The sequence below is a fragment of the Anguilla rostrata genome, chromosome 5, assembly GCF_018555375.3.
Source record: "Anguilla rostrata isolate EN2019 chromosome 5, ASM1855537v3, whole genome shotgun sequence".
Classification (NCBI taxonomy): Eukaryota; Metazoa; Chordata; class Actinopteri; order Anguilliformes; family Anguillidae; genus Anguilla; species Anguilla rostrata.
Window position 1 is genome coordinate 12,596,388 of NC_057937.1, and position 27,745 is coordinate 12,624,132.

The following is a 27,745-nucleotide window of genomic DNA, read 5'->3' on the forward strand; positions in this document are numbered from 1 at the left end:
CCTTCACATTCATGCATGCACACACACGCGCGCGCACACACACACACAAACATGCCGAGGGCTAATGAGGGGTGAACGGTCAACAGCACAAGGAGCAGTGGAATAAATGAACCTGAGCTTTGTGATGGAACAGAAAAAAGCAGCTCTATGCTCATTCAAGGCTCCACAACTGGCCACTGTCACACACAAGAAAAGCCTAGAAAGCACACATCTGCACAAAATCTCTTGGCAGGTTCTGGATCAAGGATAAGTCCCAAGAAAAAAGATAATGTTCGCACACTGCTTAATGCTCCCAAAAATAAATTATTATTAATGATAATAATAATAATAATACACACGCCACCCACAAGGTCCAGGTGGTGCCAATGCCAGGTAGGTAGGTCTTGCACATTATATTAAAAATATGCGGCTTAATTAGTTAAAGGACATGCTATTGCTCATAGCCAACGGGGCGGTCTGCATCTGACATGATGCCGGCCCCTGCAATGTGTGTGAACCCAAACTGGTCAATGTTGGTTCCATCGCATCCGCACCTGTAGCTGTTCACAGCATCTGTTCAACTTGCGCCTGTATAAGGTAAAAAAAACAATGCTTGGTACTTGATTAGATGGAGGGTGGTTGGCTAAGTAACAAGTGATCTTCTTATAGTTAGCAATGAATTGATTAAGCTTGTATTTTAATTCCAAGCCCATTCTTCTGTTTCTTGTCAAGATTTTGTTTTTATAGAGTACAGTATATCACAACTTCCCAGACTGTTTATTGGGTCATTCTGTGTTGTTGTGTTCTTTTCAGTATGGCAAGTCCTTAAAGTGTTACACAAATGAGTCACGAATGACTATTTCCACATCATCAAAGGTCACAGTTAATGCTTTGCTTAAATTAACATAACTAAACCCCAAAAACTCTCGCAAATCGTTCCTATTCCTCTGTGAAACAAAGGCCCTTTTTGATCTACCTTGTGGGAACATAGACACATTTAACCTTCCATTAAGCAGACTTCATATGATGTACATCATGATTAATCTGGAATCAAACTCTCACACAGGCCGATTTGTCAAATTGACAAGAACAATTCACTGCCGCTTAGTTTAATGAAGAGCATAAAAGGATTTCAATTTAGAACTTTATAGAAACTAAAAAAAAAACAAAAAAAAAAAAACATGTAGATTTGGTTAAAAATCAAATTATACTGTAGGCTATGTACCACAACATGGAATGATTTCACAGGCTTCCGAGTTAACATAATAATTTTTATATACTGTAATTCTCGATTTCCGGTGGACTGTGCAAATCTGTGAAGTTTTCATTACCAATGCCTGTTACAGGCTTGATGTTTTTAAAATGCTATGAATTGAATATGATCTCTCACCAAGTACAATTATGCTGTCCTTGGGAATTTTCACCATGAACTTGTGTGACATTGGCAGAAAAGAATCTTTATATTTTTGTACACACACCTCTGTTTCAATTACTAACCTTCTCTAATTGCACTTCAAAAGTATTTTTGGGGTCTCTCCCTTTAGAATGGAAGTAGCATAGTTCCATGTTTAGTGCATCCTAGTGGCCTCATAAAATCCATGTGTTTGGGCTAATGCTGTTGAATTATAATAGCTAACAAAAAATAATAATAATAAATTCCAGAATGTCGATAGCTCTGATTCTTTGCCAAAAATACATCATAAAGAGTAGGATTACTCTTTAAAATTAGCAGTCAACTCACTCCTCCTCTACCAGTTATTTGAATCTCTTGAAATCATTAACTTTATTTTTACATAACGCTCAGATATATCATAAAGAAAGAACACGTTAACAAAGCATGTGTTAAAATGCACCCATGAAAAATTATGTGTCATCAAATAATGCTTTAAACTTGCATGTGCCAATTCTAAAACCATACAGCATCACACATAATGTCAGATAAACATGGCCCCATTGGTTAACATAGCAGACACATAATTAGTTGGTTGACTAACTCCGAAATGGTTTTGCCACTTCGTACCCCTCATAAAGAAAGCGACATGAAGATTTGGGACTGTGAGTTGTGTCATGGTCCTGTGTTCCTGTCTGTGTTTCCCTTGTTGGGCCGCCAGATGGCGGCACTTCTGTTTTGTGTCCTGCTCCCCTCCTGTTAATTGTATGATTGTTTCAATTGTCTCGTTATCCCATCATGGTTCCCACCTGTGTCTTGTTATCCCCTCCTTCTGGTTTGATTGTTTTTTGAGTTCACCTGTGTCTTGTTACCCCTTGTCTATTTAAGTTCTCTGTTCCCTTGACTCGGGTGCTGGTTCCTTGCGTTTGTTCTGCCTTGCGTTTGTTACCAATGTATGTTCAGTCCATTTATACCTGCCTGCGTTTGTTACCCGTTTGTGTTTTGTTCCTGACTTGTGTTTTTGACCTTCCCTTGTGCTCTGCCTTCCCGTGTTCTGCCCTGTCTGTGTTTTTGAGTTCCTGTTTTCTGTTTCATTAGATTATTTTTTGAGTTTGTGTTTTAGCCCATTGTGGCCTTATCTGTTCCTTGTTTGTTCACCTTGTGTTAGTAAAGTCTTTGTTAATTTTCCCTTTTGAGTTTGTGTTTTTTTCCCTCTGCGTTTGGGTCCCCCCTACCCGGACCGTCACAGAAGGAACCAGCCAGTGTGGGACCCAGCAGAGGTGTTTTTTATTTTTTATTTATTTATTTATTTATTTATTTTTTTTTTTTGGTTGTTCGTTGTTTGTTTGTTTATCATGCCACCGGGGTGGTGGAGTGACCCGGAGGACTCGCCACCCAGCGACTGGGAGTCCCTCGCCCTTGAGCTTCCCAGTGCCCGGGGTGGGCGGTCACGGAGGCGCCGTGGTCGGGCTGCCTCCCGGTCGGCCAGACCTCCAGCTGCCCAGCCAGCGGTTCCCGGCCCTGCGTCATTCGAAGGGACTCGACTGGCGATCTTTCCAGGGCCCGGCCCGCGGGGGTCCCGCCGGTCCCGTCCAGCTGCCCAGCCTGGTTCCCTACGGCTGTGGTCTGTGCTCCTGTCCCCTGCCCAGCCCAGTCGGCAGGGCCCTCGGCCTGCTCCACCCCAAGTCCAGGAAGGGCCTTCACGGCCTGCTCTGCCTCAAGTCCCGGAGCGGCCTTCACGGCCTGCTCTGCCTCAAGTCCCGGAGCGGCCTTCACGGCCTGCTCTGCCTCAAGTCCCGGAGCGGCCTTCACGGCCTGCTCTGCCTCAAGCCCCGGAGCGGCCTTCACGGCCTGCTCTGCCTCAAGCCCCGGAGCGGCCTTCACGGCCTGCTCTGCCTCAAGCCCCGGAGCGGCCTTCACGGCCTGCTCTGCCTCAAGCCCCGGAGCGGCCTTCACGGCCTGCTCTGCCTCAAGCCCCGGAGCGGCCTTCACGGCCTGCTCTGCCTCAAGTCCCGGAGCGGCCCCCAGAGCCACCTGGAGCCCCGGAGAGGCTCCCAGATCCGCCTCGAGCCCCGGAGAGGCTCCCAGATCCGCCTCGAGCCCCGGAGAGGCTCCCAGATCCGCCTCGAGCCCCGGAGAGGCTCCCAGATCCGCCTCGAGCCCCGGAGAGGCACCCAGAGCCGCCTCGAGCTCCGGAGAGGCCCCCAGAGCCGCCTCGAGCTCCGGAGAGGCCCCCAGAGCCGCCTCGAGCCCCGGAGAGGCCCCCAGAGCCGCCTCGAGCCCCGGAGAGGCCCCCAGAGCCGCCTCGAGCCCCGGAGAGGCCCCCAGAGCCGCCTCGAGCCCCGGAGAGGCCCCCAGAGCCGCCTCGAGCCCCGGAGAGGCCCCCAGAGCCGCCTCGAGCCCCGGAGAGGCCCCCAGAGCCGCCTCGAGCCCCGGAGAGGCCCCCAGAGCCGCCTCGAGCCCCGGAGAGGCCCCCAGAGCCGCCTCCAGCCCCGGAGGTCCCGCCTGCTCTGACCCTTCCGCGGAGGCCGCCTGCTACACCCAAGTTTCGGGCTTTACTTGTGCCTCGAGCCCCGGGGGGGCCTCCGGAGCCGCCTCAAGCCCCAGGGGGGCCTCCGCAGCTGCCTCGAGTCCCGGGGGGGCCTCCGGAGCCGTCCAGAGCTCCGGAGAGGCTTCCGGAGCCGTCCAGAGCTCCGGAGAGGCTTCCAGAGCCGTCCAGAGCCCCGGAGAGGACAACGGTCCCTTCTGTTGTCCCGCAGGGGCCGCCGCAGACTGCTCTGGCCGCCCCGCAGGCTAAGCCACCTGCCTTGCCCCCTAGCGTTCGTGCTCCCCCTGGCGTTCATGCTCCCCCTGGCGTTCGTGCTCCCCCTGGCGTTTGTGCTCCCCCTGGCGTTCGTGCTCCCCCTAGTGTTCTCGCGCCCCCCAGTGTCCGTTCTTTCCCTAGTGTTCTCGCTCCCCCTAGTGTCCACACCTTGCCCCCTGGCGTTCGTGCTCCCCCTGGCGTTCGTGCTCCCCCTGGCGTTCGTGCTCCCCCTGGCGTTCGTGCTCCCCCTGGCGTTCGTGCTCCCCCTGGCGTTTGTGCTTCCCCTAGTGTTCTCACGCCCCCAGTGTCCGTTTTCCCTCTAGTGTTCCCCCGTCCTCCAGGGTTCGTCCTTCCCCTGGTGTCGTCGCTCCCCCGAGTGGTCGTCACTCCCCCGGTGTCCGTGCTCCCCCCAGTGGTCGTCCCTCCCCCGGTCTCGTCGCTCCCCCTGGTGTCCATTCTCCCTTTGGTGTCTGTCCTCCCAACCGTGTGTCCGTGTGTTCCCCGGCCCCCCTGTCTAATTGTCTGCCCGCCTGTTTGTCTGTTAGTCTACCCGTATGTGTGTCAGCCAGTTTGTTGGCCTGTTTGTCTGCCCCCCAGGCCGTCAGCCCATCGGCCAACGTGTTTGCCCGTCTGTCTGCCTGTCTGTCTGTGTGCCAGTCCGCGTGTGTTTTGTCTTGTTTGCCTGTGTGTCAGTCCCTATGTCAGTTGTTGGGTTCCCCCTCGCCTTCCCTGTCTGCCTGTCCCTTTGTGTGTCCATCGGTGTCGCCGTGTGCCTCCCCGCCTGCTTGTCCCTGTGTCTGTCTTTTTAGGTCTCCCTATTGTGCCAGTATCTGGCAGTCTGTTTCCCCCTCAGTCTTGTCCAACCCAGTCCAGTGTTGTCGTGCCCCGTCTCGTTGCTGTCCTGTGTCCACCTCGCCCCAGTCCAGTCCTGTATGTCTGCCTTGCCCCTGTCCAAGTCCCCCCTGGTTTCCTGAGTCCCCCTGGTTTCCTGAGTCCCCCTGTCGCCCGAGTACGGGCCCTGATTTTCCCCGAGTCGCCCGATGTGCGGGCCCTGAGTTTCCCCCGAGTCGCCCGATGTGCGGGCCCTGAGTTTCCCCGAGTCGCCCGATGTGCGGGCCCTGAGTTTCCCCGAGTCGCCCGATGTGCGGGCCCTGAGTTTCCCCGAGTCGCCCGATGTGCGGGCCCTGAGTTTCCCCGAGTCGCCCGATGTGCGGGCCCTGAGTTTCCCCCATGTCGCCCGAGTGCGGGCCAGCCCTGAATTTCCCCGTGTCGCCCGAGTGCGGGCCAGCCCTGAATTCCCCCGTGTCGCCCGATGTGCGGGCCCTGAGTCTCCCCCGTGTCGCCCGATGTGCGGGCCCTGAGTCTCCCCGTGTCGCCCGATGTGCGGGCCCTGAGTTCCCCCGTGTCGCCGATGTGCGGGCCCTGAGTTTCCCCCGTGTCGCCCGATGTGCGGACCCTGAATTTCCCCGTGTCGCCCGGGTTCTGCCCAGCCCTGAGTCTCCCCGTGTTGCCCGGGTCCTGCCCAGTCCCGAGTCCTGCTCCCCCGTCTGAGTCCAGTCCCGAGTCCTGCGTCCCGTTCTAGTCCTGAGTCCCGTCCTGTTCCTGTCCAGTCCTGCTTCTGCCCTGAGTCCTGTGTCCAGTCCTGTTCCTGTCGAGTCCTGTTTCCAGCCCCGAGTCCCTCTCCAGCCCCGAGTCCCTCTCCAGCCCCGAGTCCCTCTCCAGCCCCGAGATCCCTTCCTGTCCACTCCAGCCCCGAGTCTTGTCTTGTTCCGTTCCTGTCCAGTCCAGCCCCGAGTCTTGTCTTGTTCCGTTCCTGTCCAGTCCAGCCCCGAGTCTTGTCTTGTTCCGTTCCTGTCCAGTCCAGCCCCGAGTCTTGTCTTGTTCCGTTCCTGTCCGGTTCCTGTCCCGAGTCTTGTCTTGTTCCGTTCCTGTCCTGTTCCTGCCCCAGTTCTGTGTCCAGTCCCTGTTCCTGTCTGAGTCCTGTTCCCTCGTCAGAGTCCGGTCCAGAGTCTTGTTCCTGTGTTCTGTCCCTGTTCTTGTCTTGTCCAGTCCTGAATCCGGTCTCCAGCCCCACCCTCTGTTGACTCCCTCCCCGGGTCGGCCTCCTGGGACGTCAGGAGCCGTCCCTTGGGGGGGGGGTACTGTCATGGTCCTGTGTTCCTGTCTGTGTTTCCCTTGTTGGGCCGCCAGATGGCGGCACTTCTGTTTTGTGTCCTGCTCCCCTCCTGTTAATTGTATGATTGTTTCAATTGTCTCGTTATCCCATCATGGTTCCCACCTGTGTCTTGTTATCCCCTCCTTCTGGTTTGATTGTTTTTTGAGTTCACCTGTGTCTTGTTACCCCTTGTCTATTTAAGTTCTCTGTTCCCTTGACTCGGGTGCTGGTTCCTTGCGTTTGTTCTGCCTTGCGTTTGTTACCAATGTATGTTCAGTCCATTTATACCTGCCTGCGTTTGTTACCCGTTTGTGTTTTGTTCCTGACTTGTGTTTTTGACCTTCCCTTGTGCTCTGCCTTCCCGTGTTCTGCCCTGTCTGTGTTTTTGAGTTCCTGTTTTCTGTTTCATTAGATTATTTTTTGAGTTTGTGTTTTAGCCCATTGTGGCCTTATCTGTTCCTTGTTTGTTCACCTTGTGTTAGTAAAGTCTTTGTTAATTTTCCCTTTTGAGTTTGTGTTTTTTTCCCTCTGCGTTTGGGTCCCCCCTACCCGGACCGTCACAGAGTTGATTATAAAAGAGAATGGGTCAGTGCCATTTTAAGCTATGAAGTATGCCCCATAGTTTCAGTTTATTTCTAACTCCACAATAATCTTGCACCTGTTAACGCTGTCCGCAATACTGTACGTTGGTGCCCGTTAGCATTGTCACGTGCTCATCTCTGTAATTTGACATCTGGTTAAACTGTCACGAATTGCCTATTTCCATTGGTACACACGGCGAACGCAGTGAACTCACAAGAACTGCTTTATTGGAATAGAAAGGGAAATTTGAACAGGATTGATGTTCTATTGAAGAGCACGGTCACTGCACCTCTGCATGGATTTTCTGTACTGGTTATGCTCCACATCTCAAACATCGACACTGAAAGACAATAAACTGCCTGTTCATAACAGATGACCAGCATCTTTTTTTTTTTTCTAAAGAGTAAAAAGAGAGATCTTAGCAGTTTGCTGCTTGTTCATCATAATTATCTTGCCATATTAGATTGATTTGGCCTGAAGCGAACCTAGCTTGGTTCAGTGTGTGAAAACAGAACACAAGTTTGTGGCTGGATTAATGATGTTGATGTTGTACAGTTTTGATTTAAGATACATGCATTGAGATTAAGATTAACATCATTTTTCAAGATGTACAAGTTAAGCCTTAATGGTGAGGTAAACTGCACATTTTCAGTGAGCCCATTAAGTGCACCTTGGGAGCCCATGTAGAATATTTTATTTTGAAATTAGATTCCCAACGTGGACTGATCCTGACAGATTTTCTTTCCATATTTGTATTTCCTTCTAAATTAATGCCATATCACAACTGCTCAAATATGTTTTTCTCTCTTTGTATTGAAGCTGGACAAGGGAGCTGCATTATCACATGAAATCAACCGCCTGACTAAACTTAATACATTGGAAACACTGCCCTCTGGTGGTGGACTCAAACATTAAAGTAAGTTTTTTATTTTTTTTAATGTTTTATGGTTTTCCAGATCATGCAGAAGCACTCTGCAAAGCATCTGAACTTGTTGAGGCAATGTGTCCACAAAAATTAATGCATCCTCTTAAATGCATTGGCAATTTACATACATGTACTGAAAGAGTATTACTATACAGACCCAGAGGCCAAATCCTCATTTATTTTTTGACTAAATACTTTGGCTGTCTCTTGCTTTATGTCAAACTGCATTATCAGCCACTGGGGTGGGATGTGTATATAATGTAATGACTCCATGCCGTAATACAAGCCCTCATTTAAATTCACTTTTTTGGTGGATGTTTAGCAACAGCTAACTGTGGCGTTCCTCTGAAGGGTTAGGAGAGTGTATAAAAACAGCACGGTACATTGTAGTGTACTAAACATACATTCACATACACACATGCACACGCGCGCACACACACACACACACAAAATAACACATACACAAGGATGCACATATACAAACACACACACGCACGCATGCACACACAAACACACAGTTTTAATTGGAAATGAAATTTTCTCCAAAGCCAATTACCATACCTGCTGCTATTAGGATACAAATGCAATTAAAATTTAATTGGGACTTCTGCCTCTTCTTGGACAAAACGATGCTTACTCAGCAGAGACTGCCACACTTAAAATGGTTTCTTAAGTTTGTGTCATTGGTCGCACCTTGAATTTTTGAGGATAGTCCTGTTTTTAGTGACCAAGGTACCTGTGAGCATGTCAGTGAGAAAAACACACACACCTCTTTGATCGTGGATTTAATGACCCGATTCAAAGCATTTCCCTTCTCTGGATTCTGCCAATTACAAGTATAATGAGACGTAGCCCAGGGGAAGAAGCCGAAGCCCATTGCATTTGCACATGAAATCACTTATGGATGCCTCTTCCTGAATAAAATATCATTATAAGAGCTCATATCATATCACAGATGTATTTAGCGCATTTTCTCAGTATGCCTAACATTGGAAACTGAACTGAATATGGACACACACACACACACACACACACACACATATATATATATATATATATATATATTACTGTTTGTAAATTGGTGAGTTATGAAATAACAGAATGAGACAATAAATAATGAATGAAACTGAAATGTTCAAAAAAAAAAGAAAAACTCGCATCATGCTTGATCAAGCAAGATAATTCTCTGCAATTAATATCATCCCCCAACTATAAATAATGAATAAATTCCACTTTCTGCTTGTTGCAGTAAGATTTCCTAGGGGAGGAGACGACCACATTATCAGTTGTGATCAGCTGCATAAAATACCGAGATGCTTTGTGGTCTGTGTGTCATGGCAACGTGCTCTGGATGAAATAGGGACCGACTCTTCTAACAGGACTTATTATAAAAGTTTTTCCAGATACAAACACTAACTGCTTATTTCCTTCCTTACACTGTGCCGTGAAATTCCACTTGTTAGATACTAACATGTCATATTACTACGATCAGGCTTAATTGCATTTACTACAATCTGGGTTCATTGTATTTTTCATGTTGGCTATACATTGGTGCATGTATGCATATGTGTACAGTGCCAAGTACTTTTGTAAGTTAAGTCCTATTTTTCAAATATAAATGAAAAGAAATGAATATGTGAGAACGGAAGAGTATGTGCATGTGAGAGAGAATGTATGAGTGTATGTTTGAATGTGCAATAGTCTGATTGTGTGCATAACATGATGGGTGCGCGTCAGTGTATGAAAGTATGTGTGCCACAATGCGTGTGTTTGTGTGTCTGCATGTGTGCCAGTGTCTGCATGTGTGTGTGTATGTGTGTGTAAGCATGCGTGTGTGTGTGCATGTCTGTGCGAGTGCGTGTATGTGTTTGCGTGTGTGTGTGTTCATGCATGTGTGTATGCGTGTCTGTGTGCATGTGTATTTGTGCATACGTGTGCATGTGTATGTGTGCGTGTGTGCATGTCTGTGTGTGTATGTGTGCATGTGGGCATGTCTGTGTGTGTGCGAGTGTGTGTATGTTCGTGCATGCATGCATATGTGTATGCATGTGTGTGTGTGCGTATGTGTGTGCATGCCTGTGTGTGTGTGTATGCGTGTGTGTGTGTGTATGTGTGTGTGTGTGCATGCGTGTGTGTGTGTGTGTGCATGCGTGTGTGTCCACATCCACCCCTTCCAGCTGCATCTTCCCCTGCTTCAGTCCAGTGCGCGCACATCTAAAATTGATCGTCTGCAGTGGCGGAGCGTCGCAGCGCTGGCCGCCGGATTCGGCGCGGGCGGCGGAAGGTCGCGGCCAAGGACGATCCGCGCCCTGCCCCGGCACCGCCGGCCCACGCCGTACCTGTGACCGCCGTGGAGGAACGTCCGTCCCCCTCTCCCGTCTCCTCCAGTCCCTCTCAAACGAAACGCACGTCGCGATGCTGCGCTGCCAGGCCCTCACGCTGTGGATGCGTATCTCGTAAGAGTGATCTGAACTCACAGGTGCTATTTTCAATTCCGCAACCATTTTATTGGGTGTCCCCTCCCCTGCGCTCTTTTACCAGACAGGGTTAAGACCCTGTTAGCGCGGCAGTCAAAATAGGGACTTAGCTAGCAAAAACAAAATGCCTGCGAGCATATCGTGTCATTTCAGGCCAGGACTTCGGCAGGTGATGAGATGATTTCATGCCAGAACTATCCGGGAGGACCGCCTCAGCTGCCTTCGGATGAATACAGGACCGGCAGCTGCTGCTCTGCTGCCCTCCAGTCACGTATGCAAGCGAGCGAAGGTTCATAGCTATTCTTCCAACAAACGTGTCTGAATGGCAATCTTGCAAAAAGTCTGACAAGTGACTCACAAACAAAGTGTAAGTCCACTTCTGGTGATTTCACAGGTCTTAGGGGTTAGCTGGTATAGGGATGGTTTTGAATAGGATGAGAGAAAAACATGCAGGTGATGTTCCACAAATAAACCAACATAACACAGTCTTTTAAATTCTTAACACAAATTGAATAGATCACAGACTAAGTGTAGGAACCATATGGTTCAGTTATTCTATGACATCTGTGGTCTTATCCGTTCTTGGATTTATCTTGTGGTCACTTTATTTCTCTTTAAATAAGCAAACTTGCCATGCCCAGAGACTATTTACACACGCAGATAAACTTACTCCTGGTTACTGTGCCATTGGGCATGGGATATTCACACAATATTCAGCCAACAGTTGCACTTGTTAATCAAATAAAATGAACAGGCTCACCCTTAAAATATTAAGACTGAAAGCAGTCCACTCTTCCACCAGTGGAACAGTGAACAATTAAGCGAAGTAAACACTTTGTGGGGGATATACCCTGCAAAGAGATCTTATAGAGATTCAGCTGTAAGCTGCAGTTTGGCTACGATAAAAAAATGATCCATGGTTTCAAATTCAGACAAATCGATTCTTCTTTCATTGTTAATACAATGTACCTATGAGTCAGCTCACTTTTTCCCCCAGTAAGCTATACAACTTTATCTTTTGCATTTTATCTTTTTTATATATATTTATAAATGACAAATCTTTACATTTATTGAACAGCCAGAAGCGGTTGGAAGCTGTCACTAACAGGCTGTGCTTTATTTGTTGTGTCTTTTTTTCTAGCCCTGTAACAAGCTGAAATAATGGCTGCGATGGAGGAGCCTGCAGCCCGAGCCGCGGCTCGCCTTGAAAGCATCCTCCCGGAGGCGGTGACTCCTCGGAGCCCCGGCGGGGGAACGAAGACGCCCGCGGTCTGGAGGCGGGAACCGCCACGCGCGACCGGGGCCGCTCCCGCCGAGACGCGCCCGGTCGCCACGGGAACGCGTTGCTCCGGCTGCCCCGATTGCCCCGCGGCCCGCCGGAAGAGCTGCGTGACTTGTTAGGCACCCGAGACGCGAGGCGGCGGGACGCTTAAACAAATGCGGAAAATTAATTTGGTTAATGAGCTATTCGTTTCGTTTCTTTTTTTTCTCCAAACGAAAGCATGCTAATCTGTTCGTTTAAGGGAGCAACTGTCAGAAAATCGGTTCAGTGGGAAGGGAAGCGCAGTACAGTGTTTTAGCTTTAACGGGTTCTGCTGACTGATTCTAATGGCATCCCCGGCATTATTTGACCCCCTGTCCTTCTCGCACCTCCTGCTGTGGGCTAAGCAATTAGGCCCGGCAGAGACAGCTCTCCCTCCATTGTCTTTAAGATAACTGGGGGAAGGAGGGGTGAGTTGATGCCTTGTTAGAGGGGGGGCCCTGCTGTCCCACTACCCCCACACCCCCCCCCCCCCCGCGCGTCAGCGTGACACCTTCGGCGTGAGCGTGTGCGGGCGGATCTGTAAACGCTGGGTGTGGCGTAAACTGATTGCAGCCTGTGAGATCCGACAGCGCTGGGGGGACCGAATGTGGATTCTCTCACCATGGCCACCGCGACGAGCCCTGTCATCTTTGCTGCTCAGGCAGAACAACGGTCCTCCTTAAACCGCAGTCGTATAAACAAAAAATCCACAGCACTTTACTTGAGCTCGTGCCAAAACGTCAGAATGATACTTGTCATAACCAGCCATGACACCACATTACAGCTTAGGAGCAATGTTGTTTTATGAAGTGCACGTATGTGCGGTTATTTTAAATCAATAGCTTTGTATGTTTTATAAAATGATCTGTTTACATTATGATATTTCAATGCTTAGCATATGCTGTAATATGCAGTCCCGACTAGTTACGACAGGTGTTATGTCATGCTTATGACAGAGTTGTGCAGGTGTTACAGTGTAGACCTTAAAATAGGCCTTCCAGAAAGTCAAAAATGAATAGAATAGGGCTGGCATTATTGGCAAAAACCTCATCATCATATACTTTTTCATATCAGTCAATAACTGAAATATATTCATATGTTCCATCTTTTCCCACATTTCAACATAGCGCTATGCAAAAAATATTTTCCATCAAAGGTCAATAACCTGCAAAAGCCTCATGAATCCTTCCTTTTCCACAGTGCTGAAGGGCAGAATGTCTTTAGTAAGACAGTATGATAATGCACTAGTGAAATCTTTGTATCATTTTGATTTCTTGTCTTAGGGATAGCGCTAAAAAGTTAGCCACAATTGTTTGTTGCTTGGGTCGCACATCACTCGCAACAGTTGTACTGGTATCTTGGCTGGTGCTGGGGCATCCAAATCTTTGGTGGCACCTTAAACTCAACCTTCATGTGCACTCAGATGGTCCAGGATTGGTTCCCCCTCATTCATTCTTGTTAAGGGCCACCAAAATGCTAAAGGTGGTTCTGAAGAGTACCATCCGTTAGAGCAATAAAAGCTCTGCAAGTGGGCCCACGGACCACTAGCGTCCTGTTGAATCTTACCATGAAAATCCAAATACTTCCCAAACATTAGCTCAATACATCCTCAGTTTGTTCATAGTTTTCAGCCAGGATGCTGATGCAAACAAATGGCTACCACAGCGGAAGAAATTTATAGCGGTGAGATTATGCGTGCGAGAAGGGCGTGGGACGTGTTCAGAAAGCAAAACAATTTGATTAAATTAAAATGCAGCTGCTTGTTTACACTTCCGAATGCTAATTTTACCATTTCAATTAAATGCTTTTTTTTTTGGCATTTGAATTTTGTTCTAATTAGTTCTGACAGCCCTAAAGTACACCAGTTAGACTAAAACTCTGTATATAGCAGCCTTTTATACCTGTTTTTTTGTTGGTGCTCTATAAACATGCAATGCGATAATAAAGTAACCCTTTGAAGAGTAGATTTTTTGGACTCCCACCCCCCCACCCCCCCAAAAAAAAGTCAGTGTTCTGGAACTCCATTGCTTTCAGTTACCAGTAGTGATTGTTACATCAGCATTAGAATGTTCAGTGAAGAACATTCTAATCACATGTTTGTGGTCTTACACCTCAACAAGTTAAACACATATCAGACTTGGAATTAAATGAATACAATTCTGATGACCTGCAGAGTGATGTCCATCATGCAGCAGAAAAAAAAGAGAAGAGAATATAGTGACGGGCGTTATCAGGGAGCACGCTTTCCGATGACATCAGCTCAGGAGCGCATTTCTCAGCTCGTACCCATGGCTCCATCCCCTCTGTTTCCATTGTTTCGCTAAGCAGCTATATAAAGCAGCAGGGTCTCTGAGGCCTAGGGTTGACCCCTGCACCTTAAGAAAATGTTAGTTTTAATCCCTCCTAATGCTAGCAGTCAAGTTGAGGTGTGAATTCACTCGAGTGACAAGTGTGTCCATATCTTGATTGCCACCGGTGGCCCAGTCCCCTTTTTATCCACAGATGAGGTGAGAAGCGCCCAACGGGGGAGGATTGGGAGTGGGCTGCTATTCACAAAATGATGATATGGCTTTTATGACCCCCTTGCTCCTTTCATTGAGCTTTTTGTGTGTGTGTGTGTGCGTGTGCACGTGGGGGAGGAGGGGGGTGGGGTTGGGGTGGTAACTTTCCCTGCTCAGTGATGAAGTAATGTTGGTCAGAAACGGCTATGGTTAAGATAAGAGAAAAAGGGGAAGGAAAGGAGAAGAAAAGGATGGTAAGCGGGTAAGGGTAAGTGGTGTCTAAATTGGTTTTAAAAGAAAAATTGAGAGGAGCAGTGTCAATAATTGCGAGCACTTAATGCAGTAAAATTCGGATAAACAAAGTTGATGATTATTATGCTGATTAAATATGGTGCTGATAATCTTTCTCCCAGTTATTTGTCCCAGATAACTTAATTAAAATTCATAGCATGTCAATTTTGTGCACATCCAGACTTTATAAAAATTATTTAAAAATTTTATTTAACAAACCAAAATATGATTAATGTCATAAATCGATTCTCATGCCATTTATTTATAATATCATAGAGATGTGTAATTTTTGTAAAAGCAATCATTTTTTAATCAGCCCTTAGTTTCCATAGGCAGTGTTTTAGCAATGTTGTACTTCTTCTTGCCAACTGAAAAATGGTTGTCGGCATAAACCACCAACAAACAAGCGAGGACATGAAAATACTAAATAGATCAGACAGGCACAAAAGTCTTTTTCATACATATTCATAGCACACTGTGCAATGCCATTCTCTTTCACTATACATCCATGCAACAACAAAGCAATTGTTTTCAAAAATGTTTATGTTTGTGCATACATTAAAGGAAGGTGGTGATATCCAGCAGCTACTATGCTTTATCATTAACTTTAAACAACACGGCAATGAAGTGTTGGATTCCTGTGACACCTACACATTATCACATGGTTAAATTGTTGAAATGAAAGAAGAACAATGAGCAAGAAAATAAAGTAATGACACGTTTGCGTAAGGTCCAACCCCCGCCCCCCTCCCCCAGCACCCAGTGTGAACAGATATCCCTATGGACAGGAAATAAATGACAAGAAAACCAAACAGGAGGCAGGTGACAATTTGCATAACAGCAGGAAAAGGACTGATATCATACATCTTCAGATAAGTTAATGTGATGAGGCAACCAACCGGTCTATATCAGGAGCAGGCTCTCAGACATGTATCCTTATGCTCTATAATAAAACCATATGAATACACATATCCTTCAACTGTCTTTGTGCTAGTTCTCATAAGAGAGACAGACTGGGCATGTTTCAGTATCTCACAATAAGATTGTGTGTGTGTGTGTGTGTGTGGTAGAGGGTGTAACTCAGACAAGCATCATTTAATTTCCCAATGATCAGCGATAATGTAATGCCTGCTTCTGCCTGACTGTTCATTATTTGCATTAACTGTCACTTCTTCATTTGTACTTCACAATAAGGCAAACATTTTTGTGCATTGAAGAAGGCTTGGGTAGCAACATTTACATGCTCTAAACACATAACAATCCATGAATATTGCTCTTTAATTAGCTTATTTAAACACAATTTTAAAACAATATTTCTGTTTCACCCTGCACCCATTCACAGTGCTAAATCTGAAACTCTTTTAGTGTGTCTAGTATGTCAAAGCATATGTCCATTGAAAACCTTTATGTTTAATAAAACGTTGCTTCAACAAAAGAATGTGCTATTAAACCAACAACAATATCATGATAACAGTGGTCGTCTAGTCAATTTATTAATTTCAAACTAAGTGAATGGAAGCCTGAAATTTTGAATGTCCAGAAATGGAACAACAGTGTGAATCTTAATTAGTCTACATTCCCTTATCAAAGAAAAATCTATTAATTCTTTAGTATATCATGCGTGAGAGAAGAGTAGGAGGAGCACTGGAGAGTTGTAGTCAGCAACCCGAGAAGCACCGATGAGGTCATTCTAAAGCAACACCATATTTGCAAATGGAACAGAAGAGAGAAAAAAAGGAGAGAAAAAAAAAAGGGCAGCGCTTCTTGCAGCCCCATCCTCCGCACTGAGGCAGCTAAAGCATGCGGTGAATGGCATGCTCTGAAAGGAAGCTCGGCTATCTGAGCAGAAGTGGTTAGTGCACTTCTCCCCTCCCCCCACGCGGTGTTAAAAACAAAATCTCCTTTTCTGCTCTGTGCCTGAAACTATTGAGTCAACAAATGTCACTGCAGCCAGGGCAGGAGCCGGCGGGAAAGGGGCGGGGTCTACTTTAAGGCCGGACTGATGCTAGGGGGAGATTATTTTCAGACAAGAACCACCTGTTAAATCAGCACAGGACAGAGAAGGAAATTAAACCCTGAGAGACAGAGATAGAGAAAGCCCTGTTTGGAAAGGCCAGTGACTGAACAATTAATTTGCACAACACTTTGAAAGAGAACAGCTTGTCTGCAATATATTCACCCAGAAGAATAAAAAAATACATTGTGAGAAAGTACTGCTTAATATTTCCCATGCTATTATTTAAATATAGTACAATTATTACATCTTAGAAAGATGCAATTGGTAAATTCACAAAGAAAATAATAACCTTTTTATCAAGCTGAAACTGAGTGACAGAGAGAAAACCTCACCATTCATACACAAACCAAATGAACATACAAACACATACAAGAATGCCAATGTCCAATATCACATTGAGCCAGCTGAATAGCATAACAAAGATAATGAAATGCTGTGTATACATCTATCAAAATGAAAGACTGAAAGGCTTATAAAGTGTTATTGTGGCAAATGCCTATTTTTGCCAAGTACCCAATGACACCTGAAGCCCCTCCTTCACCACCATCATGCCCTACAGTGGTGAATTTAACTTTTAAACTCCCCTTCCACACACAAATGCACGCACGCACACGCACACACACACACACACACACACACACACACACGCACACGCATGACCCTGTTTCTAGCCCACGTGGCCAATGTAAACAGGAGGTGGGACTTGGCAGACTCAGAGAGAGAAATATGCTGGCTCTACAGGGGATTTTCAAAGGTTCTAGTGTGGTTCTATCCCCGATCTAAAAAGGAGCCGCTGGCTTCCATGTGGCAGAATAGCCAATATGGCCGTGTAAACTGAGAGCAGGGCTGGTCTGTGAGTTTAAGCAGACTGCAGCAAGGGCCCAGAAGAGGGGAACTCTGCTGGCTTGACAGAGAGAAACTGACTGCAGAACAAGGAAGTATAGTGTGTGTGTACATGTGTGTGTGTGTTTTTATGAGTGTGTGTTTTTATGTGTGTGTATTTGTGTGTGAGTGTGTGTTCATGTGTGTGTGTGTGTGTGTGTGTATGGGTGTGTGCATGTGTGTGTGTGTGTATGTGTGTACGTGTGTGTGTGCACGCGAGGCGTGGAGGAGTGGGGATTATAAAAAAAAACCCCAGAGAACTGTAGACGGTTGCGTTGAATCCTCCTGAGTCACCCTTCTTCCTGTCTGCTGAGGGCGGGCTGCTGTGGGGGCTGAGGAGAAAACAGGAGGGGCTAGCAGAGTATGAAGCCAGCAGCCAGAGCCATATCCGGAACGATCCAGTCCAGTGCTTCCGGACAGCCAGCGTAGTGTTCACTATTGTGTGCGGCTGGAAAAGAAAAAAAAAGGAGGGAGGGAGGGTGGGTGGGGGGAGAGAAACCCTGACCCTTTGTGCGGGAAGAACTCAGCAGGAAAGTGATTTTGAAATTACTTTAGTTCGCCAGCAAGGCAGTCTTCCCCCTGTACAGCAGGCTGAGTTCACCAGTCCTGTCTGCCTCTGTGCCGGTGCGCTTTCACATGGACGACCCGGAGAAGGGCCTGACAGCGACACCAAGCTTCTCCTTCTGATGACGAGAGCACACGTCACGCTGACCCATGAATATTGATGCGGAGGATAGTCTGTTTCATAGAAGAACAGAAGGAAGCAAGATGGCTGCCCTTTAGGATTTGTTAAAGAGGAGACCCAGACGGTTTGCTGGAATTCTGCAAAGTGGAGGGACAGAAAAAGAGGTGAGGGTTTTCTCTGGTTTCTTTTCCTTTCAGCCCTTCTCCTCCTGTCCCTCGGTCTTCTCCGAATTTGGTGTGAAGCTCAGGTCTCGGCAGACCAATGTGTCCTGTTACAAGCGAGAGCTGCTATTATAAGGAGGGGATATTAGATAAAGCTTCCCCAACATGGCTGACATTTTTTTTTCTTTTCTTGTTTGTAGTATTAAAAAGAAAACAAGCCTAGTGCTTTTATCTCTAAGGCAGTGCTCTTTGGACGGTCTTTTTAAGCTGTTTTAGAAAATGTTGACCTTTGGAAGGCTGTGCAGGACTTTTTTTCTTAAGGCTTTATCAACAAATGCTATTGATGAAGTAGAGTGGAGCTTCTGGCTGAATGTGTTTTCTGCCTCTGTGTATCTGCTAGTCTTGACAGGATAATTTTCTTTAATGCTTGATGAAAGGGTTTGGTTGTTCTGTAAACTGTAAAGAGCATGTTTTTAATTTCCATCTCACTTCTGGTTTTTTTCACCCCCTCCATTTTTTATTCCCCCCCACCCCCACCACAAATACTTTTTCTGTTCAGCTTTCTCCCTCAGACTTTATTAAATGCAGTTGTCTGTATATGTTGTTTATTTGTAGTTAATCAGCCAAAAGGGATGGAGTAGGTAAAGTGTAAACTCTGTAGCGCTGTAGAAAGTGGTATTGAAGCCCGAGGAGGAGTTGTGTGCGTGGGGGTATAGGGTCTCTTCTGGCTTTGTGAATCCCCTGAATCAGCTTTCATTACATTGAGCAGTGAATGACAAGCCGACACAAAGGCGAGCGCAGTTGAAGTAGGGGTGGTGTGCGTGTGTGTGAGTGTGTGTGTGCGCGCGTGTGTGCGTGCATGTGTGCGTGTGTGGGGGTGGGGGGTGGAAAAAAGAAAAAGAATTGGTGGTGGTTGAAGACTACAAGGTCAGGAGCCTTAAAGGAAATGAAACCCTATCCCGCTACACCATTACCATTGGGAACGGGGAGAGGGGATTCTGTGAGAGAGGCAGGGGTCTCTCAAAAACAGCCATGGCATTCTCCTTCTCACGAGTGTTTCTCCGTCATTTGCTGATTAGTGTCAATGGAGTCTTAACCACAGTCATGTGGACATCTTATGCCTTTCCCCCAAAACTAACCACATACTTACAAATGTCCTTTTTGCAATACATATATGTATATGTATATATAACTATACATATATATATATATATATATATATATATAACTATAATATATATATGTATATATATATAATATACATATATATATATATATATATAACTATATAATATATATATATATATATACTATATAATATAATAAATATATATATATATATATATATATATATATGTTATATATGTGTGTGTGTGTTTGTGTGTGTGTGTGTGTATGTATGCATTGCAAAAAGTGTATATGTATTGCTATAGTGTGTAGTGTCTCCAGCAGTGCTTTCCTTGCATTCCTGCTTGCATTTCAGTGTTGCTTCATATGTGGTGAGAAAAGTGGTGTGATTATCATGTGAGCAGGGGAATATTCCCATGTCTGTTCAGATATACTTTTGAAATAAGCCACGCTAGTAAGCATGGAGCATAGCCGACATTATTGTAAAGAACGTGTTCTAAGAAATATCACAAATAAAGAAAGTGGCGAACAGTGGTCACCACAGAAGATAGATGTTTTGGATGGATGTTTTGAGGAATAGTGCACTGACTGAGTTTGTTACTGATTGTTATTTTAAATGAGTGTATTGAGAATGATAAGTAATGCATTAATGATCTTAAACTTAGCACCAGTGATGTAATAGTATAATATGACGATGAAGCAGACTGTCAAAAATAATTAAATACAAGGTGAAATCAATGTAAATTCATTGGAAAAATAGGGCTTCAGTTTTTTTTTGTGCCTCGCTCAAACTATAGCAGATTTAGGAGAAATATGAGAACATACGTTTGTAAATAAGTTTGCTACTATTTTGGCTGGCTCACTTACAAGGTGTTAAAGTATCAGCTACTGTAAATTGTTTTTATTGCCTTTAATACCTCTCTATCTCTTGAACAAATGAATTGCAAATTGAACTTTGTTGAATTTGCTAACAGACATATTAGGATTAGCATGACAATTACCAAAGGAGAGGATATCAGATAAAGACCTAACTTGCTTGCTTATTTGGCTTGTGTATTCTGAAACCTTGCACTTTCATCGGCAGGATACAATGGCTCACAATGCAGTTTGTGTAATATGCAAAATAAGTCATGAGGACACAACAAGTGGGCTCTAATGGAGCGTTGTAAATAAAAACCACAGTAAGGGGGCTCGGAGGTAGGTGGTAAAATGCAAATTCAGAAACAATGATGGAATTTTTGCTACTTCAGTAGCATCTCTTCTCCAGTATGAGCTTGTATTAAACATCATTCAATGCAGTGGAAATCCTGTGTTTGTTTTAAAAGTTTATGCCATGTACAGAAGAGTATTTCAATTCAGTTTCAGGGGCAAGAAGGAGGCGGAATTATGTACATTAGGACAAATGTCTGAACAGCTGTTCAATTTATGAAACATCCCGCTAGATTTCTTTGTACAGCAGGGAATGTGCGATTTCCTTTTCAGCATAAATTACTATACACATGCCCGCAGTGAATCCTATAAATAGCCAAGAAATGACGTTGTAGAGTGTATTACGGTGTTATGAAGTCTTGCTTGCTAAGCACAGTGTTATATCATCCAAAAAACACATTTAAGTCAAGGAGGGGGAAAATTTGTTAAGAAGGGATAATTGTGGGGTACAACTCTCACTAGTTGTCAGTATTGCGTTCCATCCAGTCAGTGACATGGCATTGTTTTGATATGGCAAGCATGGCCATTGACGCAGTGTCAACATCATCGTGACAGGCAGGGCAGAGTTCACAACACAAGCTTTATTTTGCTGAGATACAGTGAAAAACTTTGAGGAACTACAAGACTATGCATCATACATTTAGCCTGTAAGAAAGAGGGGTAATTTCAACGTGTACCAAATTACCTTTGACTGTCAATGTCAAAAAAAAAAAAGACTGTACACAACTGTTACTCTTCCTTAGAAAAAATCACCCTTCCAAATTTACTTCTGTCAAAAAAAGGCAAAAAACAAAGTTATTAGTAGAACAACTCATTGTTATTGTTCCATTATTGCTAAAAAGGGGAGCAGAGAATCGAGTCAATAGTATTGTTGTAAGTATAGAATTGATTAGTGGCAAATACTTAAACATTATCTTTTAGAAAAAAAATAGAATCTCCACAATGCTATGATATGATTCTAAGAGATGACTCAACCTGTTGTGACATCATAAAAATGTGCCATATCTGCACTGTCTTCAGGTCAGACATTCAAAACAAAATGGAGGGTAGTAGAGTCAGTTGAGCAGGCAGGCCAATACAGTTCATTGTGTTACTAATCTCTGGTGATAGCCAGCAATCTAAGGTCTTTCAATGTTTTATTTCAACAGAAAACACAATATCAATATTGGTAAGCACGTTCAAATTACCACACTGTTCCAAAACAATTCTGCCTCTTACAATGGACGGGACTCAGCATTGACACAGTTAGCTCAGGCATCGAATTTCAAACTGGCTCTGCTGAAAGTAAGGTGGTAGAGCCAGTTTGAAAGCTGACATATGTGTCTAAACAAAGGTCATAGCTTGAGAGCACCTTGAACACTGAAAGGACAACTGCATTGCCTAGTAACCAGTCAGTGATCACGAAGATCATGTTTCCCAAACCAGACAAAGAGAGGTCATACTGAACATTTTTACAGCTATTGATTTCATTTCTAACTGCCATCAATAAGGGTTCTTTTTTTCTCTGTGAAACCAAACCCTGGTCAGCATGACATATTTCAGATACAAATATCATAAAGTCAGTACAATTTCAGGCTTTTCTAAAACTTTCAGTTGTTTCTGTTCCATGTCATTGCAGTAATGACAAACAACATCAGTGTAAAAACAGCCATGTGAACAGCTCTGACTGTACCATTTGTGAGCATGGGTTCTTTCTCAAGCCTCACATAAAGCCAAGTGTAAAACTGGTGGAGATTGTAATTAGATGCATCTGCGTGCTATTGGTTTTGGGTTTCTTGCATTTACATTAGATAAAATGTAATTCAATATAGCATTTACGGTATTACAAAAGATTTGACATTTAGCAGATGCTGTTATCCAGAACAACTTACAAAACTTTTATGACTGCTTACAGAAAACTCTGTCTCTCGATATTCACCATATCTGTAATCAGCATGCGTTTAAAGAGCATGCTTCGGAAGGCCGAGCCTTAAAAAGTGAACCAAGCCCTTCCTTTTACGTTACTCAACTGACTGAGTGAAAACCACAGTGCAACTCCCTGCCCAGTTACTCATAGCTTTGCATTGCACAATTACTCTCAGCCACTGAGTCACACCTACCGGCTATGCAACGATAACCACGAGAGCTAGGCGACGCGACACGGCCCGGCCCGATGCCGAGAACGCGAAGACCGATCGGTTTCTGGCTCCCTCCTCCGCGTTTCCCGGCCCGTCTTTTTACCCCCCCTCCCTTCTTCTCCGCATTAACGAAGAACCCTGGAAATGACAAGTGCGGGGAAGCCGGGCGGGCAGCGATCCTCGGCCCGCAGCACGCGTATCGATGTCAGAGGGAGTTTGCTCCCGGAGTTGAGCTCTCGCGAGCGAGCGAGAAGGGGGAGGGCCCGAGAAGCCGGCCCACGTGGGCCGGCGCACATGGCCGCTCTGTTTACAAACAGCGTCCCGGCATTCCGGAGGCCGGTTACGTAATGACCCAAAGAGAGCCGCGTCTCTCTCTCTCTCTCTCCCCGAGCCGGCGATATTTGAATATCGCCACCGCCGGCGCCGCCCGCTGCCGCTGTCGAGCGCCCTCCCGCCGGGAGCGCCGAGGCTGAAGGTTTTTTTCCGCGGGCGGCAGCCGAAGCGATAGCCCGAGGAACGTGGCGACGGCGAGGACGAGCGCTCGCGAGAATCTCGCCGCCGGTCGACCAGCGAGGCCATCGTTCAGCCCGATTGGGACCGCATCTTCTATGCGCACATGCCCTGTGTGGGTGGAGGTTCCTTGGTAACCACGGGTTGCTACCGTGAAATGGCAAGAAACGTATCGTGAAAGACTCTGTTTTTTTCCGCTAGTCTTCTCGTGGTTGAGTTTACAGACATTTCACACAACAAGGTGGAACTAGAAAAATCAGGCAAGTGAAAGAGACCTTTTTGTTTGCTTCTAGGTTGTGTAGTCAAACTCAGGGTCTTAAAGGTTGGAGGGGGGGTGGCAACTATGACACATCACTCTTTTTCCTTCAAAGACTGTCTTTTCTGTAAGATCTTTGTAGGGGCAGATTTCCTTTGAAGAGGTGTCAGTTCATTGGTAAATGTGGTTTTCAAAATTTGTGGGGTTTACTGGTACCAGCTGTGCAAATTCTAAGAAAAGTTGAGCTACTTTGTATATAAAACACACAAAGGAAACACACACACAGACTACACACAAACATACATACATAAGGGCTATATGCACACGTACGCACATAGACACATCTGAGTTGGTGGGGAAACACCGAACAAATAATCTCCAGTTTTTTTTTCTTTTTCTGAATGACCTGTGCTACTTAAACAGTCTCTCACACACAAGCAGACGAAAGGAAATGAAAGACATGTGATAGTGTGCAACAGATATGACTCTACTGCCTTCTGACATTGTAACCTGTGCCAAGGTTCCACTGATCACATTGCACAAATATCTATATTAAAAATGTCCTGGCCATTTTATTGCATGACATCACTGTTAAGAAAACCCAACGAAGAATGTGAGAAAATGTGTTTAAGTCATATGTAAGATTACCATGCATTATTGACATTCGCCATTGAGGCCCGAAGTTGTTTGTGTTTACCAGGTCAGAGTGTGTGTTGTAGCACCTGGGTGTGAGAGTGTGTGGTGCATTAGCATTCACAAACAAAGTCTTCACAAGCCGTCAAGCCACTGTTGAAGCATTGCTTCTGGACACCACTCCAGAATAAGGCCTAGCGTGGAATTCACACATAGCACTAATGAGCCCAAATGCAGTTTAGGTAATCTGAATTTACTCCATTCCAGAATTGAGTGAAATAAAAAATATTTTAATGTGGAATGTATAATGTCAGGGAGCACCACATAAAGAACATGCTTAAAATACAAAATATAGCTACGGTGACATATTGGATTTTAAAAAAGAGGACACGGGCAGTCAGACGGGCAGGCACTACGAACATAAAGTTTGGCTTTGTGTTTGTTTATATATGATTTATGACTGGACATTTTTCGAAATTTATAAATCCCTCCTGGACAGATATTTTTGGGCCCAAAAAGAAGGAATGTCCAGGAAAAAGAGGACATCTGGTCAGTTTGCTACAGCTACCCTGAAATGGGAGTCCTGATTTGGCTCTGTACTTGACTATTTTAGATTTGTAATCAAACAGAACACATATGGTTAAAGTGCATATTCAGCTTTTACTTAAGAGCATTTTATACATTTTGGTTTCACCATGTAGACATAACAGCCCTTTTTATACGTAGCCTCCCATTTTAGGAAACCAAAATATTTGGGAAAAATTATATCACAGGTGATTCTGATGAGTTAGGTGCGTTCAATTGCAGGTATAAAAGAGCTCTCAGTATCAGTCTTGGTTCTAGGCTTTTGATTGCCTTTGGATTCTGTTACTGGATTCTGTCAACATAAGGACCAGAGTTGTGTCAATGAAAATCAAGGCTTACCAACCTTAGGTTTACCAAAATTAACTGTTAAGGACATTATTAAGAGAGAGAAAGCACTGGTGAGCTCAGTGATCACAAAGGGCCTGGTAGGCCAAGGAAGAACTCTACAGTTGATGACCAAATAATTCTCACCATAACAAAGAAAAACCCTCAACCACCTGTCCGACAAATCAGAAACGATCTTCAGGAGGCAGGAGTTGATGTTTCAGTGCCTACTGTCGACTTCATAAACAAAACCACAGAGGCTACAGAGATATGCACACTGCTAGTTAGCAGCAAAAACAGGATGGCTAGGTTACAGTTTCGTAAGAAGTACCAAAAAGAGCCAGCAAAATTCTTAAAAAAGGTCTTGTGGACAGATGAGATCAAGATTCACTTGCATCAGAGTGATGGAAGCAGCAAAGTGTGGAGGCCAAAAAGATCCATTTTTGATCCAAGATTGTTTGATTACAAACATAAAACTGTGCAGTGTAAAACCAAGTCAATAAACCCCTGCCACATATATATTTTTTTTTGTTTTTGCTTGCAAGAGTATCCGCTCAAAAACTAAGTTAAGCTATTTAAACATTTCCTCTTCTCCAGTGACTTACAGATGTGTGCGATTACCTCATCTTTTCTAACGAGCAAGCATTGAGAGGGTTAAACCAAGATCCCGTTGATAGTCCTCTGTGAGGAAAGTCAGCTGGTTGTGTCATTTGACACTGTAACTCCACCAAAGGCTCTGAGTGACATCATTAACTACTTTTGAAGGCCTGAAGGATCGGAGACCCGCTATTGAGTTTCGTTCCATTCTCGAGTACACCAACAACACAGCAGGTGTTCCATGTGTTCCACACTGAGAGTGGTCAGGATCTGCTGCTTTGCTTAAACCTATCAGCATTGCGAAAATTAAGTTTTGAAGCCTTCAGAATAACGTATTCACATTGTGGAGCATTTCTTGCTCTGTTGATCATGTAATCTATCTGCCTGCCACAGCACACTTTGGAAGACTTCAATTTAAATTTAAAAAAGGCACAATGTAATGAATAAACAAAAGTGACATTAATAATCATGCACATTATATGAACATCAAAAACAGCACAGACACACGAGACAGTGGCAGAAAGTGTAAAAATGACACTTGCCTTTTAAAATGTAAAAAGGTGACTCAACTCTTAAAGGCCAGAAAGCCTTAGTTAACCACAACATTTTCTTTCAAACAATAATCAACTTTTTTTTTTCTCCTGGGCAAATTAATCTAGCTAGATTAGGCTTTATTTCAAATGCACATGCTTGGACAGGATCTCGCAAGGTCTTGGTCCAGGTCAAACTTTTGTCAAAGTTTTTACTTCTCCAAAATGAGAAACTGTTTACAGACAAGTCTTTTTTGGAATCCACAACTTCCATTATGGGGTGGATATAAAGCAAGTTTTAATTTTCTCCAAATAACTGTTCGTTCTGTGTTTATATCTCACTTCCTTCTTCTGTTTAACGGGACGCTAGATTGAATTCAGAGAATCCAAACAGAAATTCAGCATTAACTGAGCAGGGGGGGGAAACTTCTTCTGCTGTTAACGTAGTAGGTAGACGCAGCAATGGGGCCAAGTAACATGAATAGCTGGCTTTGTTGGGCGAAGATTGAGTTAATCATACCTCAGCACTGTGTTCCTTGTCCTTGACAGAGCTCTTAGGGAGTCAGATATGCTTGATATCCAGTGAGGAAACAAGTCGAACTTTCGCACAAATTGCGAGGATGTGACTCCAAGCTGCCTCTGACCTCTCTTCATATATGATTATATATATATGATTGTAAAGCATAATATTTCAAATACTTAAAATGTATATATATATATATATATATATACATATATAAACACAAGTTACAGCATGTGCTGTTGTAAAGAATTAAGGGTTTTTGTGCTGTTTTTTTTCTCACTGAGTTGTGCTCAAAAGCACACGTGAGATCGCTGAAGCTGCGTTTGAGCTTCTCCTGAGTTAATGTTTGGAGCAGATGGCTTTTGTGCCTTAATAAGGTGGTCGCCATGGATACCCCGCACTCTGAAAGAAATTAACTTTGCACAGCACACAGTTCATCAGCCCCATCAGATATATTGACTCGCTGAGAAACAAAGGGACGGTGAGAGAAAGGAGAGAAGCAGACGGGGGAGAAGGGAAAGAGGAATGCTACGCGTGAGCTGGAAGACCCGTTCTTAATTAGAGCCTCCGTGTGATGTGGCTCTGTCCGAAGAGGCAGCGTAGGCTGGTTGGTTTACCTGCTGGAGCCTCAGCTGAGTCAGAGTGGGCGTGCGGCCTAGCTTTCGGAAGGGTCAACTGGTTCAGAGAGGTAAACCTGGGGTAATGCATTTATGGCCTAGATAATGATCTACCTCTGTGTGTCCCCCACCGATCCTGGGACGGCCCATACACATGCAAATGACCTCACATGGTCTCAGTCACTGTAGCAAAACACAGAAAGCAAGGTTTTTGTGGTGGTGTGTCGTTAGGGAATGAAATTCACAAAAACAATGGATTCAAAATCTATGGAAGCAGCACAGATTGGAAGCTGTTGTGATTCAGGGAGCTTCAAAATAGTGTTGTGTTTTCTTGTTTGATTGTGGATATTTTAAAGTTAATTTAAAGAAAAAAGCACCTATAAACACTACCATCTCTACAAGAGATTCACAGTTCAGATTGTCAAACTGAAATTTTGAAATTGGGAAACCCAAATCAAGCTTGCAAGTTTTAAAGGCAAACTCACTCTCACAACAGGGACTGAATTTCCTGTTCAAAGCAACCTGACCAAAAGATATATATGGCAGCCAGATGGAGCTGAGATTT

At 45.0% G+C, this 27,745-nt stretch overlaps 1 protein-coding gene and 1 long non-coding RNA gene across 2 annotated transcripts in view; both read left to right on the forward strand.

Moving 5' to 3' along the window:
* The first annotated feature begins 5,586 nt into the window (after positions 1-5,586).
* On the forward strand, positions 5,587-6,829 carry LOC135254731 (uncharacterized). Its single transcript, XR_010329953.1, has 2 exons — positions 5,587-5,723; positions 5,755-6,829. It is a non-coding gene; the product is annotated as an uncharacterized LOC135254731 (long non-coding RNA).
* Positions 6,830-17,787: 10,958 nt separating this feature from the next.
* Positions 17,788-27,745, forward strand: part of tet2 (tet methylcytosine dioxygenase 2) — a 35,967-nt gene continuing 26,009 nt past the window's right edge. Inside the window, exon 1 of the mRNA XM_064335164.1 lies at positions 17,788-18,154. The gene's annotated coding sequence lies outside the window, so the exon portion shown is untranslated. The remainder of the gene's footprint in view (positions 18,155-27,745) is intronic.